Raw genomic sequence first — 17,371 nt, forward strand, 5'->3', positions numbered from 1 at the left:
TGTACAGATGATTCCGTGGCCAGCGTACTCTCCGGATCTCTCACCAATCGAACACGTGTGGGATCTCACTGGACGCCGTTTGCAAACTCTGCCCCAGCCTCGTACGGACGACCAGCTGTGGCAAATGGTTGACAGAGAATGGAGAACCATCCCTCAGGACACCATCCGCACTCTTATTGACTCTGTACCTCGACGTGTTTCTGCGTGCATCGCCGCTCGCGGTGGTCCTACATCCTACTGAGTCGATGCCGTGCGCATTGTGTAACCTGCATATCGGTTTGAAATAAACATCAATAATTCGTCCGTGCCGTCTCTGTTTTTTCCCCAACTTTCATCCCTTTCGAACCACTCCTCCTTGGTGTTGCATTGTCACTGTCAGTCAGTGTATTTTTAAACTCATCTATCGCCATACGACTTACTATCTGAAAAAATAATAAAGACGCTGTGGTGGTAAGACACCCGTAGCACCCACAGGGGCGAGGGGGACATGTAAACATGATTGGAAACGAACGATATTAATGTCGGATCAATAGATTTCGGGGTTGATGAGGTTTGTGACACTCTGGATGCCGTTTTAAGTTCAAGTTCAGCCTGTGTCGGCATGGGAGTTGAGGAGGAGTGAAAAAGAAAATGTGAAAAAAAAAGACCGATATTAGTGTTGAATCCGCAGTTTTCGGGGTCGCTAAGCTGATTGGCGACAGTCCCGATGACAATTGGAATCGTCTGCATATCTTTAGCATGACGCGTAAGTACATATATAACTTACTTTTCTTTTTTACAACCGGCTTTACATCGCACCGACCAGGTAGATCTTACAGCTACGATGGGGTAGGAAATGGCTGCGAGTGGGAAAGAAGCGACCGTGGCTTTAATTGAGGTACAGCCCCAGCATTCGCCCGGTGTGAAAATGGGCAACGACGGAAAACCATCTTCAGGGCGGCCGACTGTGGGGTTCGAACCCACTCTCTCCCAAATGCAAGCTGATAGCTACGTGGGCCAAAATGCACAGCCATTTGCTCGGTGTTATAACTTACTTTTATTGTTTATTTCAAAGAATCAACTATTTCCCAGACAATCTGGGCTTCCAACCACTGCATTGTTCCACACTTCAATCACATTCATATCTTCAAAGCCAAGAATGGAATTGAAACAGAAAAAATAAATTAGAAAATGTATCTGACACGCAGCCAGTTCATATCACCGTTACAAACTACAGCCCTAGCGCCAGTGGCCAGCCAAAGCAATGAAGGGTGATACAGCAGGGGATTCACTCCATGCCATCATCACATCAGTATTACTCTTCTCCACGCGACGAGTTGCCCTATCGCGTGCAACGTTAATGCCAATATGATCCAGATGAAGAAAATAAAAAGCTTTCACAAAAGATGGAAAGAGCGTACGGTATAACTAAGAATACTTACAACAGAAAGTGCTTATCAAGAAAACTTAAAATAAAACACTACAACACAGTAGTGAAACCAGAATGCCTTTATGCCAGCGAATGTCTAGCACTGAACTACAAGCTTGATAAATTAGAAATATTAGAAAGAAGAATTATAAGGAAAATATTAGGTCCTCTAAGAATTGCAGAGTTTTGGAAATTAAGAAGTAACAATGAAATTTAGCAGAACGTAGAAAACATATCAGAAACAATAAGAAAAAGGAGATTGCTATTTCTTGGACACATTTACAGAATGGATGACAATAGACTAACTAAACGAATCTTCACGACCTTTGGGAAAAGAAATCAACTACCACCTGGATTCAAGAAGTCAAGAAAGACCTGGAAAGGAACAACATACGAGAAGAAGAATTATTGGAAAGAAAGATTTTTAGGAAGAAAGTCTTACAAATGGAAGGATTCCAAGGGAGGAAGGAAAAAAAAACCGGCACAAAGTGGACTGAAGACAGGAAAAAGAAACACAGTGAAACAATGAAAGAATACTGGAAGAAAAGGAAAGAACAACTAAGGAGGAACAATTGAAACTGTAACGTGGTCCTTAGAAGGCCTGAACGCAAGAAGAAGAAGGAGTTAAAATATGCCACAGAGGCACTAAATATTGAAATATGGTACACTGATAAATATCACGAATTTTAAAAACCTGAAAACCCGTTAAAATATGCCATATAGACAATAAAATATTGAAATATAATCGCGAAAATATGCAGTTATATACACCATAAAACCATGTTCACATAAATGAAAATTCCATTATTCGCGCACATAATGTATAAGCATACATTATTAACCCCTAAGAAAAGAACATGCAAATGCATGGACATCCGGGCCCTGATTATTATAATCGTTTGGCAAATCAAGATAAGTTTACAATGGAATATTGATATAGCCTACGTACAGTTTGGAAATTTAACATTTTGCCCTTCATAATTCATTGTCATAGAAATCAGACTGGCGAAATCAGCAAATCTTCTTCAGAAGACAATTATGCATGACGTGTTGGACGATATACCTGTCGGCACGATAGTCACACTCAGAAGATGGCATCTTGTCCCACTAATGCAGCAAAACAGCATAACGCCCTGGTTGGTTCAAATACTGCAATACAGCCCACATCAACCTGAGTAGGTAGAATCTAGAAATCTTGGTGGTGATGGATGGCAAATGGAATTCTGAAGCAGTGAAAGAGTTCCTCTCAGTAACCATCGTGTGGTAAAATAAAAAAAACTCCCTGTTGTTACTTACTAGGTGTAATCAAAGGCAGGTTCCTTGATTCGAGCCTATTGGACTGCTGGTTAATGATATCACTATCAATCGGTAGATATTGCTTTTGAAATATTTTTACAGTGGAAATTATAAACGTTTTAAGCAAGCTTAAGACCTATGGGAGTAATGGAGTCACACTCCCATTTAACAGGCGAGGGACTCCTTGGAAACAACTTGGCGAACGAAATGGAATTCGATGGGGAGCTATCAATATTACTGGGGTTTATGGAAGAAACAAAGTAGAACTGGCTGAGTCAGCAAAGAGGATGCAGCTGGATGTGCTAGGAGTAAGTGATATTCGGGTAAGGCGAGATAACGAGGAAGGAGATTATAAAGTGTACTTGACGGGTGTTAGAAAGGGAAGGACAGAGTATGGGGTTGGGCTGTTTATCAGGAATGCCATTGCACGCAACATAATTACTGTTAGGCACGTAAATGAGCGAATGATGTGGGTAGATTTGGCAGTTGGAGGAATTAGGACGAGAATTGTCTCAGTGTATTCACCATGTGCGGGTGCAGATGAGGATGAAATTGACAAGTTTTATGAAGCATTGAGTGACATCGTGGTCAGGGTCAACGACAAGAATAGGACAGTGCCAATGGACAATTTCAATGCGAGAGTTGGAAATAGAACTGAAGGATACGAAACGGTGATTGGTAAATGTGGGGAATTTATGGAAGCTAATAGGAATGGGAAGCATTTGCTGGACTCTTGTGCTAGTATAGGTTTAGCAGTTACGAATACATTATTCAAGCATAAAGCTATTCACCGCTATACATGGGAGGCTAGGGGTACCAGATCCATAATATACTATATCTTAACCGACATCGAATTCAGGAAATCTGTTAGGAATGTACGAGTTTTCCGGGGATTTTTCGATGATACAGACCACTATCTGGTCTGTAGTGAACTAAGTATCTCTAGGCCTAGGACAGAGAAAGTGAAATCTGTCTACAAACGGATAAGGGTAGAAAATCTCCAGGACGAGGAAATTAGAAGTACATGAATATGATTAGTGAGAAGTTTCGAACAGTAGACAGTAAGCAGGTCCAGGAAATTGAAAGAGAATGGGTGGCATACAGGGATGCTGTAGTAGAAACAGCAAGGGAATGCCTAGGAACAACTGTGTGTAAAGATGGGAAAAGGCGAACATCTTGGTGGACTGATGAAGTGAGAGCAGCTTGTAAACGTAAAAAGAAGGCTTATTAAAAATGGCTCCAAACAAGGGCCGAGGCAGACAGGGAATTGTACGCAGGTGAAAGAAACAGAGCGAAACAAAATACTTGTTGAATACAAAAAGAGGTCTTGTGAAGATTTTGGTAATGACCTGGAAAGGCTAGGTCAAGCAGCAGGGAAACATTTCTGGACAGTAATAAAGAATCTTAGGAAGGGAGGGAAAAAGGAAATGAGCAGTGTTGCGGTAATTCAGGTCAACTCATAATAGATCCCAGGGAATCACTGGAGAGGTGGAGGGAATATTTTGAACATCTTCTCAACGTAAAAGGAAATCATCCTGGTGGTGTTGCGAACAGCCAAGCTCATGGGGAGGAGGAAACTGATGTGGGTGAAATTACGCTTGTGGAAGTGGAAAGGATGGTAAATAAACTACATTGTCATAAAGCAGCAGGAATAGATGAAATTAGACCTGAAATGGTGAAGTATAGTGGGAAGGCAGGGATGATATGGCTTCATAGAATAATAAGATTAGCATGGAGTGTGGGTAAGGTACCTTTACATTGGACAAAAGCAGTAATTGCACCTATCTATAAGCAAGGGAACAGGAAGGATTGCAATAACTATCGAGGTATCTCATTGATTAGTGTACCAGGCAAAGTATTCACTGGCATCTTGGAAGAGAGGGTGCGATCAGTCGTTGAGGGGAAATTGGATGAAAAACAGTCTGGTTTCTGACCACAGAGGGGCTGTCAGGATCAGATTTTCAGTATGCGGCAGGTAATTGAAAAATGCTACGAGATGAATAGGCAGTTGTGTTTATGTTTCGTAGATCTAGAGAAAGCATATGACAGGGTACCGAGGGAAAGATATTCGCCATACTGGGAGACTATGGAATTAAAGTTATATTACTAAAATCAATCAAAGGCATTTATGTTGACAATTGGGCCTCAGGGAGAATTGATGGTAGAATGAAAATGAAATGAAATGTCGTATGGCTTTTAGTGCCGGGATATCCCAGAACGGGTTTGGCTCGCCAGGTGCAGGTCTTTCTATTTGACACCCATAGACGACCTGCGCGTCATGATGAGGATGAAATGATGATGAAGACAACACATACACCCAGCCCCCGTGCCATTGGAACTAACCAATTAAGGTTAAAATCCCCGACCCGGCTTTCTAGACCGGAAACGTTCACATACCAGACATTACAACACATGTTCCCCTAATTTTTTTGAACTGTGTTGATGATTTCCGTTTATAATATGTAGTAACTCCAATTTTGAGCTAAGCAAATTAATTTTAAAATATTATTCCTTTATAGTACAGTAACAGTATGTTGTTACTTTTTAGCAAATTCTGAGCCCCCCAAAACCATTTCGTCTTAGGCCCTGGCTCAAGAAGACCGTTTATAAGTAGGGATGATGAAAGAGAGGAGTCGATTTAGAGTGAGAATAATGCCGAACCCACTGCCATATCTCGTAAGGTGTAGGTAGTATCTGGGAGTTTTCTCTTCTACGTAATCACCGCCTAAAATGTAAGACGAAAGATAAGATAGGATTGTAATGACTGAGTACGGGCATGCAACTGATGAAACTTCACCTCGTGCAGCGTAGGCTATGACGCAGCACTTCTTTTTTGTTTAGATAGGCTACATAACAGCAGTGCAACAGACAGAGGCATGTCAGTGGGTGCGTAGTTACAGTACGGTCGCACACCAGTAACCGGTGAGTGGAAACAAAACAGTGTTGTTATTGTTGTTGCAAGTGTACTACATAGAAACACGGTGTGTGCCTAGTGTGTGTGTGTGTGTGTGTGTGTGTGTGTGTGTGTGTGTGAAGAGACACTAGTTCACATGTTGTGTTAATGCGAGTACCTATAATTTCTTCCATCGCCTACGAACCTGTATACCGAGCTCGATAGCTGCAGTCGCTTAAGTGCGGCCAGTATCCAGTATTCGGGAGATAGTACGTTCGAACCCCACAGTCGGCAGCCCTGAAAATGGTTTTCCGTGGTTTCCCATTTTCACACCAGGCAAATAATGGGGCTGTACCTTCATTAAGGCCACGGCCGCTTCCTTCCCACTCCTAGCCCTTCCCTGTCCCATCGTCGCCATAAGACCTATCTGTGTCGGTGCGACGTAAAGCAACTAGCAAAAAAAAAAAAAAAAAAAACACGAACCTGTATAACGATGGTAGGTAAATGTAACCGAAGCCGGAACTAAGCTAATCCTGTCCTTTACAAAGTGTAGATTCGAAGGTTAAACCGGTGCGTTGACGTGTCTTATGTTGACGATTCAAATGGAGTGGCGGACAGGTTATTTGGAGATTAAGGTTCATCATTAAACACACGACACAAATATTCGTTTTTAAAATGGAAAATAAATTACAAATTTATGTCCTTCAATATTTTTATAGGTTTTGAAATTTTATTGTGTATAAATTGCAAGAAAGTAAAACTTTTATGAACTTCAACTATTCAGAAATAGTAAATTAACTAGTATAACAACTTTACAATAAATATACTGTACATTTGAATCATATCTCATATTTATTAAAAGTTAAACATTTTCTTTCTTCCTTTCTTAATCTGCTTACCCTCCAGGGTTGGTTTTTCCCTCGGATTCAGCGAGGGATCCCACCTCTACCGCCTCAAGGGCAGTGTCCTGGAGCTTCAGACTATGGGTCGTGGGATACAACCGGGGAGGATGACCAGTACCTCGCCCAGGCGGCCTCACCTGCTATGCTGAACAGGGGCATTGTGGGGGAATGGGAAGGTTGGAAGGGATAGACAAGGAAGAGGGAAGGAAGCGGCCGTGGCCTTAAGGTAGGTTCCATCCCGGCATTTGCCTGGAGGAGTAGTGGGAAACCACGGAAAACCACTTCCAGGATGGCTGAGGTGGGAATCGAACCCACCTCTACTTAGTTGACCTCCGTAGGTTGAGTAAACCCTGTTCCAGCCCTCGTACCACTTTTCAAACTTCGTGGCAGAGTCGGGAATCGAACCCGGGCCTCCAGGGGTGGCAGCTAATCACACTAACCACTACACCACAGAGGCGGACTAACCATTTTCAAGACGTGAACATTGTATTTGAAATGTTGCCCTTAGTATGTCTGTTATGTCTTCAAACTGAAGGCTGGTTAGATCCTCAAATGGCACCAGCAAAGGTAGGCAGGTATCAGGAAAACACAAAATCCGATAGCAGTGCAATAATGAAGCGTACCAAGCATTGTGAGCTTTCTTGCTTGGTCAGAAAGTGCTATTGCAGCACGACCAACACTACCTTTCATATTATCCAGACGCACTAATCGTATCCTAAAGTCTTTACTCAGCACAGTTCATACCTCGGCTGTTTGCGTGTTGGGGTTGGTCCTGATATTAACACCCACATAAAACGACAACTTGCTCTTTGCAACGGATAAATACAATGTTATTAATGCGTATGGGTAATGTTGCTTAACCACTGCAAACTCTTTTTTCTTTTGCCGCTTTTCCCATACCTTGCCAGGGTCGCGAATGCGATCTGTGTTGCACATGGTGACTTGGCCCTATTTTACGGCGGGATGCCGTTCCTGACTCCAACCCCATATTGAGGGATGTATTCACTATTGTACAGTATATTTTCTGTGGTGATTCGTGGTGTAATGAGCTGTAAGTGTATACGAGGAGAGTATTGAGAATAACATAAACACACAGTTCCCAGCCTAGAGAAATTAACCATATGGGATTAAAATCTCCGACGCCATCGGTAATCGTACCCGAGACAGTCTGAGCCGGTGACCTCGACGCTGACTATTCAGTCAAGGAGCCGTAAATGTCATATATTATTTTATTTTAAGGAAGCTGCCTCTGTCGATCAGTGGTAGAGCGTCGGCTTCCGGATCCCAAGATAGCTGGTTTAAACCCGGCAGGGGTAGTCGGATTTTTAGGGCGAACTCCATGTGGTACGATGATGGCATCTAAAAGATCTCTGTTGACATAATCCGAAAAAATCCATTAAAACTGAGCCGTAGACGCCCAAGATTCCGTTTACTCTGCCATCTAGTAGGCCTAGAGAAATTTGAAACGTCGAATTTGGCGAGCAGAGAGCCAGATGGCGTCAAATAAAATGTCTGTACCCGTTAGTTGAGGCTATACTGTACGATTATTGTTTATTGATTTATTTTGAGTATCCTCTGCAGATAAAACCCGAAGCTATTTTGTATTTAGTTTATTTTTAATTACAGTATTTGCCTTTTAGCTTGGCGTAGTTAACACTCTAAAGCCTTCTCTTACACTAAACTAAGGTTAACACCTGCATGAAACTGATACATTTAAAGTAAGTAGGAAATAATTTAATAATTGGCATAACTTAAAGATAACCGTTATCGGAATTTAATAATAATAATAATAATAATAATAATAATAATAATAATAATAATAATAATGCTAGTCGTAATCACAATTTAACAGTAAAAATAGTTACTGTTAAATATAAAGTACATATTTCTTATACAGGTTTATGAACGACGAACGCTACATCAGGTTCCGTAGCTCGTCCGGTGTGGCGTCCAGACCCGCTCAGCACCTACTGTGCAAGAGTGCGAGTACCGTTCGGCGGTGTGTGAGGGATGGTCAGGAAGTTCCTCTTGTGGGAGCGCGTGTTGAGTTGATAGGTCACTGAGAGCTTGGTAAACCTGGATGCTAGGTACTGAGGTGTAGACATTTTTAGAATATTGCCTATCTGACACAATACATGAAGTTGCCTTCTGGTTTGCAGATTTAGCATTGACAGTTTGTTAAGATGAGGAGTAATACGTTTTACGCTGAAAATGAAACGAATGCAGGAATTTTAAGCTTTCTGTAGTCTACTGGCTAATTGTGAGTTAACATAAAAGTAATCAAATTATTAGTATGCTGACTAGGTTAATTTCTGTTGCTAGAGGTAGAATATTTTATTGTATTTGCAACGGATGGGGGTAATTGATACACTCTTGAACAAGTATATGTTACATGCTCTGCCCACGAAAAGCCTTCATCAAACACAACTTTGAGATTTCTTATTGTTCTACTCAGTGCAACTTTAGCGCCTTGTAACACAGCGTCAGCTAGGTTCCCACCTCCAACATTAGTAACGGTTTTTTCATTCTCGGGGACTATCTGAATGGGGTGAGTAATGAAACTTGTGTTCAAGGAGTCTTTTACAAATTATCTCTATGTTTTGTAAGGTTTGCCACAATTTTGATGAATTGTCTGTGTTCAGTAGATTGCGTGCATGATTTACCTTAGCATTTATGATGGACTGCGTAACTTTATTTCTTAGAATTCTGTACTCTTTATCATCAGCTTTGTGTTTTTTGAAGCAACTGAAAGCACAGTCACGTCGGGCCATGAGGTCTTTGATATCTGCACTTAACCAATCAACTTGTTGACATTATGCTTGAACCACCCAGAATGGAACATGCTTGTCATAAATTCCTAATATGAAATAATTTATTTACTTTGTCATCAATTGCATTTCATTCATAGATATGTTGCCACGGAACACCTAAAGCTTCAAATTTAAGTGCTTCAATATTGACGTTCTTTAGGTCGCTAAAGGAAATTAGTTTTGGTTTATGACTATGACCACGTAGAGAATATGTCACATTTTTATATAGCTGACCATGCTGTAAGACTTTATGAGGACAGTTTGTAATAATTTAGTCCAACAATGATCGAGATTTACGACTGATGTGGGTAGCTTTCAAGGGTAGAATATGTAAGTTGGATGACTGAACCGTGTCACAGGGTTTTGACTCTCCTTGTTATTCGAAAGAAGATTGCAGTTAAAAATCACCCATTATAATCACATGTTCGTACTCGTTTACGTGGTCATGAAGAAAGTTTTCTAATTTGTTAAGAAAAGGTACTTTAAGTGCACGGTAGATGAGAACAACCAAACAATTCTTCTGCAAGGTTTCAATTTCTAGAAACATGCATTCAGGATCGGGGTCGATATGGTTATCAGGAATAGCAAAAATAATTCTATGTCCTAAAATATATCTAAGCTGCTACACTCGCACCCGTTCACGAAACTTGGTAACAAATTACTTGTAGTCTACGTTTAGACTTCAATCCGAAGACCTGTTGTATCTTCAGCAGTTTCACCATTAGCTTTCATAGAATGCCTAGGAGTCACCAAAGAGAAATGAGGCGTGAGGTTGTTTGCCGCTGCTTTCCTCACTGAACATATCAACCTAACTAAAATGCAGACACGAACTGACCCTAAAAGTGGAGGCTTCTCACCATTCATAACAGGTACCGGCTGCACAAGGAATGGTATTACTAGCATAGTGAAAGCCAGGAATGAGACTCAGAAACGTCAATTGAAGTAACATAAACTGTATGTCGCCCTGGAAATGGATCTGGTTTTAAAAATGAATGATATTGAACTTCGTAAAAACAGTTGATAACATATCACTCGCTATGTTACTAATTTCTTGGTAATACGATGATATTTTAAGTATCGTATGTATTGCGTTTAAAGCTGATACAAATAGCTTATAAAATTTCATTTTGGGGATAGATAACAAAGTGTACATAATAAATTAAAGTTAACGATGGATAGAAGCAGTGTTGCCAACTTATATTTTCAAGGTCCGCTAAATACTACTAAAAATCCGCTAAAATTCCGCCAAGAAATCCTATCTCAAATAATGAGCAATAATAATAATAAAAGTAAATGTCTGCACTTATCTGATCTGTGAGTTTCACTGGGATTAATCCCCTACCTGCGAGCCGGCGCGCTAAAACTTGTAGGCGTTTTACTGCCGGGTGCAAAGTAGGTGAATCCCCTACCACAAGGGCCACACACAGAAGTAGTGATGGGCGATATTTCACGAACTGTGATTTTTTCACTGATATCAAGAAATCACGAGTAACGACTGTTACTTTCTACGCTATCACTGTGATCAGTCGTGATTTCACTTCAAGTGATCATCGTGCGCCCTCTTAACTCCATATACAGAACTAGAATGTTGCTACCTAAACTGTGACTGTGATCGATGTTGTGATCAGTCGTGATATCACGACATGTGCTGCCGCAACGGTATCCATGCGAAGCGATGCGTTCAAGGAAGCAGCATCGCCATGATAACCAACAGTATGGACATTTGTTGATTTAATTTTTTAAGGACGTCAACATATCGTTCAGTACATAATGTATTTGTAGGAATTGAGCACATTCCTCCCGAATATATTAACAACTGAAACACTTATAATCCTCGGCATCGCTTGCAATATCAGTTTCAGGAAATTGTCAGTTGACTCGCAGTGTGGTATTATTTTTAAGCGCGCGTTCAAAAAAATCGTGGTACACGGGACTCTCCTAGAATAGTAACAAACATGTATTTCTCCTGTATTTTGGAATGCCCGGGGGCATATTGTCACTGAAGCTCAGCATTAGGAGGCAAGTTGACTGAAATGGCGTTTTCTAGAAAAAGGAAGAACAGTGACCTGTATCAATCCTTTAAAGAAGTGGATGAAAATTTCACAATATGTAATATGAGCAAACAGAAATTGTCTTAAAAAGAAGTACTTCAAATCTGAATAAACATTTGGAATGCAAGCACCTCTCACTTGCTTTGCCAGAAAGCAGTAGTCGACAATCGGCATGTATCTGATGATACAGACCTGGGATTTTAGACTCTAAAAAATGTTTTAGGCACCTAAAATGGCCTTTTAAACAAGTAAATAGGTTTTTAAAAGAGAATATGGGCACTTCAAATATGCTTTAAAAATAGGCAGAAAATCGACTTTAAAATATGACAATATAGACCTACACTGTAATGTGATATTTTTTTTTACGTTAAGTACAGTAATGTGGTATAGGCTACCCTTTCTAAATAGGAATAGTTGCAAAATGAAGGCATAATTAAACAGGCGTTTATTACAAACAGCTATGGATTAGGAAACAAAAAATTTTCATCAGTGCTGTACTAAAATTAAATTAAATGCGTAGTACTGGTATGCGTATTTATTTTTGAGGAACATTCCTACTGCACTTTTCAGTCATAGTTTGCTTTACAGCACATAACAATAATCTTCTCCAAATTTTCCACAGTCAGGCTGCGTCTTTTGTCTGTTAAAACAATTTTTAAAGCAGAAAAAATGTGCTCTACACTCACAGATGTTGGAGGGGCATAGCAAAATTTACCTACATTTTTCAGTTCAATTTCAATAGGTAGGTCTATTTTTCCCCATCCATTACCTGATATATCCTTTCCTGCACTGAATTACCTAGATTCTTCTGCAATACACTAGCCCGCCTGTCTTTTATTTTATCCCTTACTTTACCCCTAGTACTTTGTGTAATATTCTCAGCTTCCTCAATTACAAAATATATCTGTTTGAGACTCTACTTTTTTCCCTATTTTTGTAATGATTGACTGGAAGAAATGAAAAATTTGCCTGAATATATGCAATGTCTCTCTGAACACTGGAATAATCCTTTATCAGATCTTTGCCCATACGACACACATGCAGAGTTGTCTGTTAAAGGCATATTGTCTATCACACATGTTCGATATAATACAGGGCAGCTTCCATTGAGGAACCCGACGGCTGATGATTGGCTGTGGTGGAAAAGAATAGAGGGGAATTTCTCTCAGAAGATGGCTATTCTTGATGGAAGCTTACAGAACACTCTCTTCGTTGTTGAAATCAGATTATTTACTGCAGGCAACTTGGCCCTAAATATTTCTGTGAGTCTGTGCAAGGCATGGGCCATGCAAGTAACATGGACATTAAAGAAGGGTAGAAAGTTTTAACGAGAGGTAGAGTAGCAATCGTGTAGGAAGCAGCATTGGAGACAAGGAGAAGGTCTTTATAATCATCAACACTCCCAGGATACAACAACTGGAACCCCTTGTTGATGATGTACACAATGCTTTGCTCTATTTTCTGAAGCTGCTTAGAACAAAGGAGAGCAGTAAATGCCAATTGGGTTCCAGTTTTCCTACTATAAGATTAGCAATGTACCTGCCCACAGAGTTGCTGGTTTTGTCCACATACATCCCTATGTAAGGACTCCCAAATATCCTCTGTGACTGGCAAAATTACCTCCTATATCTAAGTAGTTTTTCTTTAATGTAGATGTTGAAAGTATGTGTTGTTGGTGTATTTCTGTAAACAAATCTCTGAAAACATGGCTATGCACAGAATTCCAGGGGATATTTTCAGCAACTAGGGCTCTAAACATATAAGCATAGAAACTACTGTGGATTGTGGGAGGTATACTTTGTGTGAGCAGAGTCTGTCCAGTGTTACTTTTCATGGTTGATTTTGCTTTGTGACTAGCACTATCAGCATGCTCTTGTGAAATCTAAAACACAATAATGTGATGAAAATTAGACTAAGATAAGGAATAGCTAATGAATAAAATTTGTAATTTTGAATTATTTCATTTAAACCACTACTACTCTAAAGTTAATTACGAACAAGAACACTCCAGGCCTTGAAAGGTCTTTGCTTTCATTTACAGCTGCTGCGCAGCTCTAGGCTTGCAGATATTAGATAGCCGTGTGGTCAGCACGTCACATCCCTCAAGTGTATTGCCGTGCCTCTTAGACCGCTCCTCATTGTAGCTTCCCAATTGCCCTCACGCAGCTGGGTCAACGCCTTTCCATACCATATATTTTTCTAAATTACTGCCGGTACTGGTATCTAGGGAAAGGTGCGCTGGTATCGTTAACCTTACATTAGGTGGCTGGGAATAGTCATTCATCATTATATTTTTCACTTGTGCCAGATAAATGTGTAGAATTTCATTTCCTAGCACATACCAAATAATCGGTTACAGTATAAAACACGACTGTTACCAATGTTGATCCTATTTTTTCCTTGACATATTGGTTGAACTTCGGCATGTCTACAAAAAACGAATGTAAATAATAAAATGATTATGTTTGTACGCCTAGAAGTTTTTGGCAACGACCGTGTCTGTAATGCAACCAAAATGTAGGCTGTTTATTAAATGCAAACCCTTAGGTGGCTGATTTTCTTATAAATGTTTACACAGAGATAGCCTAGTCACAATAACAAGGCATTCTCTTGATCACAAGCTACAAATAACAAACACCAAGCAGCACGGACGATGCGGTGATTGTGATCACGTCACGACTAAAAATCACTGATATCAGAAAATCACGATATCAAATCACGCTGTGACTCACAAATCACGGTATCGCTCATCACTACACAGAAGAGGCCAGTTGATTAAACGGTCTTCCTTCATAGCGTAAGTAAATGCTACTCTCTCAGTTTCATTATCTGTCGTCATTCGCCACGATACCGTGATCTCATGACATCAAATCCAAATAACGTGTTTTCCTCATGTGACTGCCAGCTCATGACAAGAAATAGAGAATAGCTCGGAGACAAACTGGAGTACAAATGTTAAAAAAACTGAAATGGATAAAACACTAAATTCCGCTATAATAAATCTAGAATTCCGCCAAAAAATCCGCTGCCCGCTAAATGATATATTTCTTCGCCGTCAATCTTCCAATTTCGCCAAATTTAGCGGAAAATCCGCTAAGTTGGCAACACTGGATAGAACACTTGCGGATTTTGAGACGATTATATTCCGACTTTACCATGTATTCAAAACCGGGACTAAAACTTTTTTTTTTTTTGCTAGTGGCTTTACGTCGCACGGACACAGATAGGTCTTACGGCGACAGTGGGATATGAAAAGGCTAGGAATTGGAAGGAAACGGTCGTGGCCTTAATTAAGGTACAGCCGCAGCATTTGCCTTGTGTGAAAATGGGAAACCACAGAAAACCATCTTCAGGGCTGTCGACGGTGGGATTCGAACCCACTATCTCCCGGATGCAAGCTCACAGCTGCGCGGCCCTAACCGCACGGCCAACTCGCCCGGTCGGGACTAAAACGGGAGATGAATTAATCGTCTTCGTGACGACAACTACGGATTTTTCTGATGTGAAGATGTTGAATTTCCGGAGTAATGAAGCGACATCGATTGAAACTGGATCTCCTCCTTGAATTTGTTCTTCTGGTAGGAAAACTGGTTCATATAAACGTCAATCATGTCTCCACCTTTTTCTCAGAGACGGTTTAATAGCAACTTCATATTCTTCCTTCCTGAATTTAAGTAAGATGCTCCCTCTGTTGTCCGTTATGTTGATTAATGCATGATGCTGACGTTGTGATGAGAAAGATAAATGTTCATCACATGAGCCTACCAAAACCAAAAACGGACAATGCATCAGCACCTGATCCATGAAAACGTTAGTAACAGCGAGTTCAGAAGAGGATAAACTCGTCCTCCAGCCTGACACGTACGCCTGCTCCAGTGTCATGTGGTGGCGTGCCAGATGCGACCGTGCCGCATGCGACCCGTGCCACTAGCGACCGCATAATCTGTAACCGTGCCGGATGCGACCGGCGTTGACAAGCAAATTGTCATTTGATAAGTTGTGTCATCACCCAAAATAAGGTAAGCTAAACGAAGTGCAATGCCATATAAGCAGCTACTGCCCCTACTTTACACAACACTTCTGGGGAAAACTCGTTTTACAACACGAAACATGGTGATGCGTTTATGTCTTTTCCCACCGGGCGAGTTGGCCATGCGTTTAGAGGCGCGCGGCCCTGAGCTTGCATCCAGGAGTAGTGGGTTCGAATCCCACTGTCGGCAGCCCTGAAGATGGCTTTCCGTGGTTTCCCATTTTCACACCAGGCAAATGCTGGGACTGTACTTTAATTAAGACCAGGGTCGTCTCCTTCCCATTCCTAGCCCTTTCCTATCCCATCGTCGCCTTAAGACCTGCCTGTGTTGGTGCGACGTAATGCCACTAGCAATAAAAAAGATCCTAATTCTCTGAAATTATTTACGACTTAGGCCTATTTATCGTGTCCTATTAGTACCAGGAGTGTCCGAGGACGTGTTCGGCTTGCCTGGTGCAGGCACCTGACTCCCTTGGGCGCCCTGCGCGTCTGGATGTGGGATTATGATAATGAAGTAGGGAGAGATGAAACCCGGTTTCGGCACGTAGCCTACTCCTCTTGAATAATACCAAGGGGTCTGCTCAATGCTTTACATCGCCATCCGACGGCCGAATCACCATCAACAGCATCATATCCCCTCACTCCATTTGAACACTGCGAAAAGGTTTGGATTTGAATCCCGGCTTTTGGCATGCAATCTAGTGATTAGAAACTGTCTACCACCAACTTTCCTACCCTGCCGGCCAACATTCTGATGGTGATTTTTTTTTCATCCAGGCTAAGTGGCTCAGACGGTTGAGATGCTGGTCTTCCGACTCCAACTTGGCAGGTTCGATCTTGGCTCAGTCCGGTGGTATTTGAACGTGCTCAAATACGTCAGCTTTGTGTCGGTGGATTTACTGGCACGTAAAATAAGACCTGCGGGACTAAATTCCGGCACCTCGGCGTCTTCTTAAACCATAAAAGTAATTACTAGGACGTAAAGCCAGCAACATTATTATATTTTTCTTTCGACCAACGGCACTCGAACCTGCTAACAACGGTGCCAGAACTTTATTTTAGAAAAGACCAAGTTAGCTACTTATAAGCAATCTGCCACTTGGTGACAGCTCTTAATGCAAATCAGTTGTAAGTGATTGATGGGTCGCATGCGGCACGATGCTTTTCCGCTCGGTCGCTATTGGCACGATAATGGCCGCGTCGCATCCGGCACGGTCGCATCTGGCACGTAACCGCGTCATGTAACATCGTCACATCCAAGCCTGACCAAGGCCAACTAGATCTATCTAGTGCTGCCTTGGCCTGACCCAGCATAGCTATCGTAAATGAGCGAGAAAGGAAACCTTAGTCAGAAATGCTTAATATGCTCTGAAACATTGTCCTATAGCTGCGTATAAAAATCTCGTTTCGAATCTAATTTGTTTAAATGAATATTTTTTTAATTGCTTTACCTTGCACCGAAACAGATAGGTAGGTCTTAGCGCAACAATGGGATAAGAAAGGACTAGGAGTGGGAAGAAAGTTACCGTCACGTTAATAAAGATACAACATTAGCATTTTCCTGGTGTGAAAATGAGAAACCACGGGGAACCATATTCAGGGCTCCCGACACTGGGGTTCGAACCCACTTTCTCCCGAATGGAAGCATTTGGCTACAAGAAGCATGAAAGTTTTACAGACAAATAGGGCAATGCCGAATTACTTAGACAAAAGTACGCGATTTTAAGAATATTGCTTTCCTTTACTGAGAGATTGGTTGACTCATTTCTCAAAGTAGTTTTAAAAATGGCCCAGGTTGGAAAATCAATCACAAAGTTAGTTTAGCCAGCTGCGAAGATTGTGATTTCTCCAGTTCTTGGACAGGCAGATGAGAAGTTTGCTTGTTTATTTTACAAAACCGTCTTCCAACGAAGGTACCCCATGGGACTCAATATACTCACTAACGGAAATTTCATTTAACAGCTATAGCAAATCATACTCA

At 41.2% G+C, this 17,371-nt stretch overlaps 1 protein-coding gene across 1 annotated transcript in view; it reads left to right on the plus strand.

Moving 5' to 3' along the window:
- Window positions 1-5,495: 5,495 nt before the first annotated feature.
- Window positions 5,496-17,371, plus strand: part of LOC136879383 (probable cytochrome P450 6a14) — a 42,083-nt gene continuing 30,207 nt past the window's right edge. Inside the window, exon 1 of the mRNA XM_067153201.2 lies at window positions 5,496-5,626. The gene's annotated coding sequence lies outside the window, so the exon portion shown is untranslated. The remainder of the gene's footprint in view (window positions 5,627-17,371) is intronic.

This window comes from Anabrus simplex, chromosome 1, assembly GCF_040414725.1.
Source record: "Anabrus simplex isolate iqAnaSimp1 chromosome 1, ASM4041472v1, whole genome shotgun sequence".
NCBI lineage: Eukaryota > Metazoa > Arthropoda > Insecta > Orthoptera > Tettigoniidae > Anabrus > Anabrus simplex.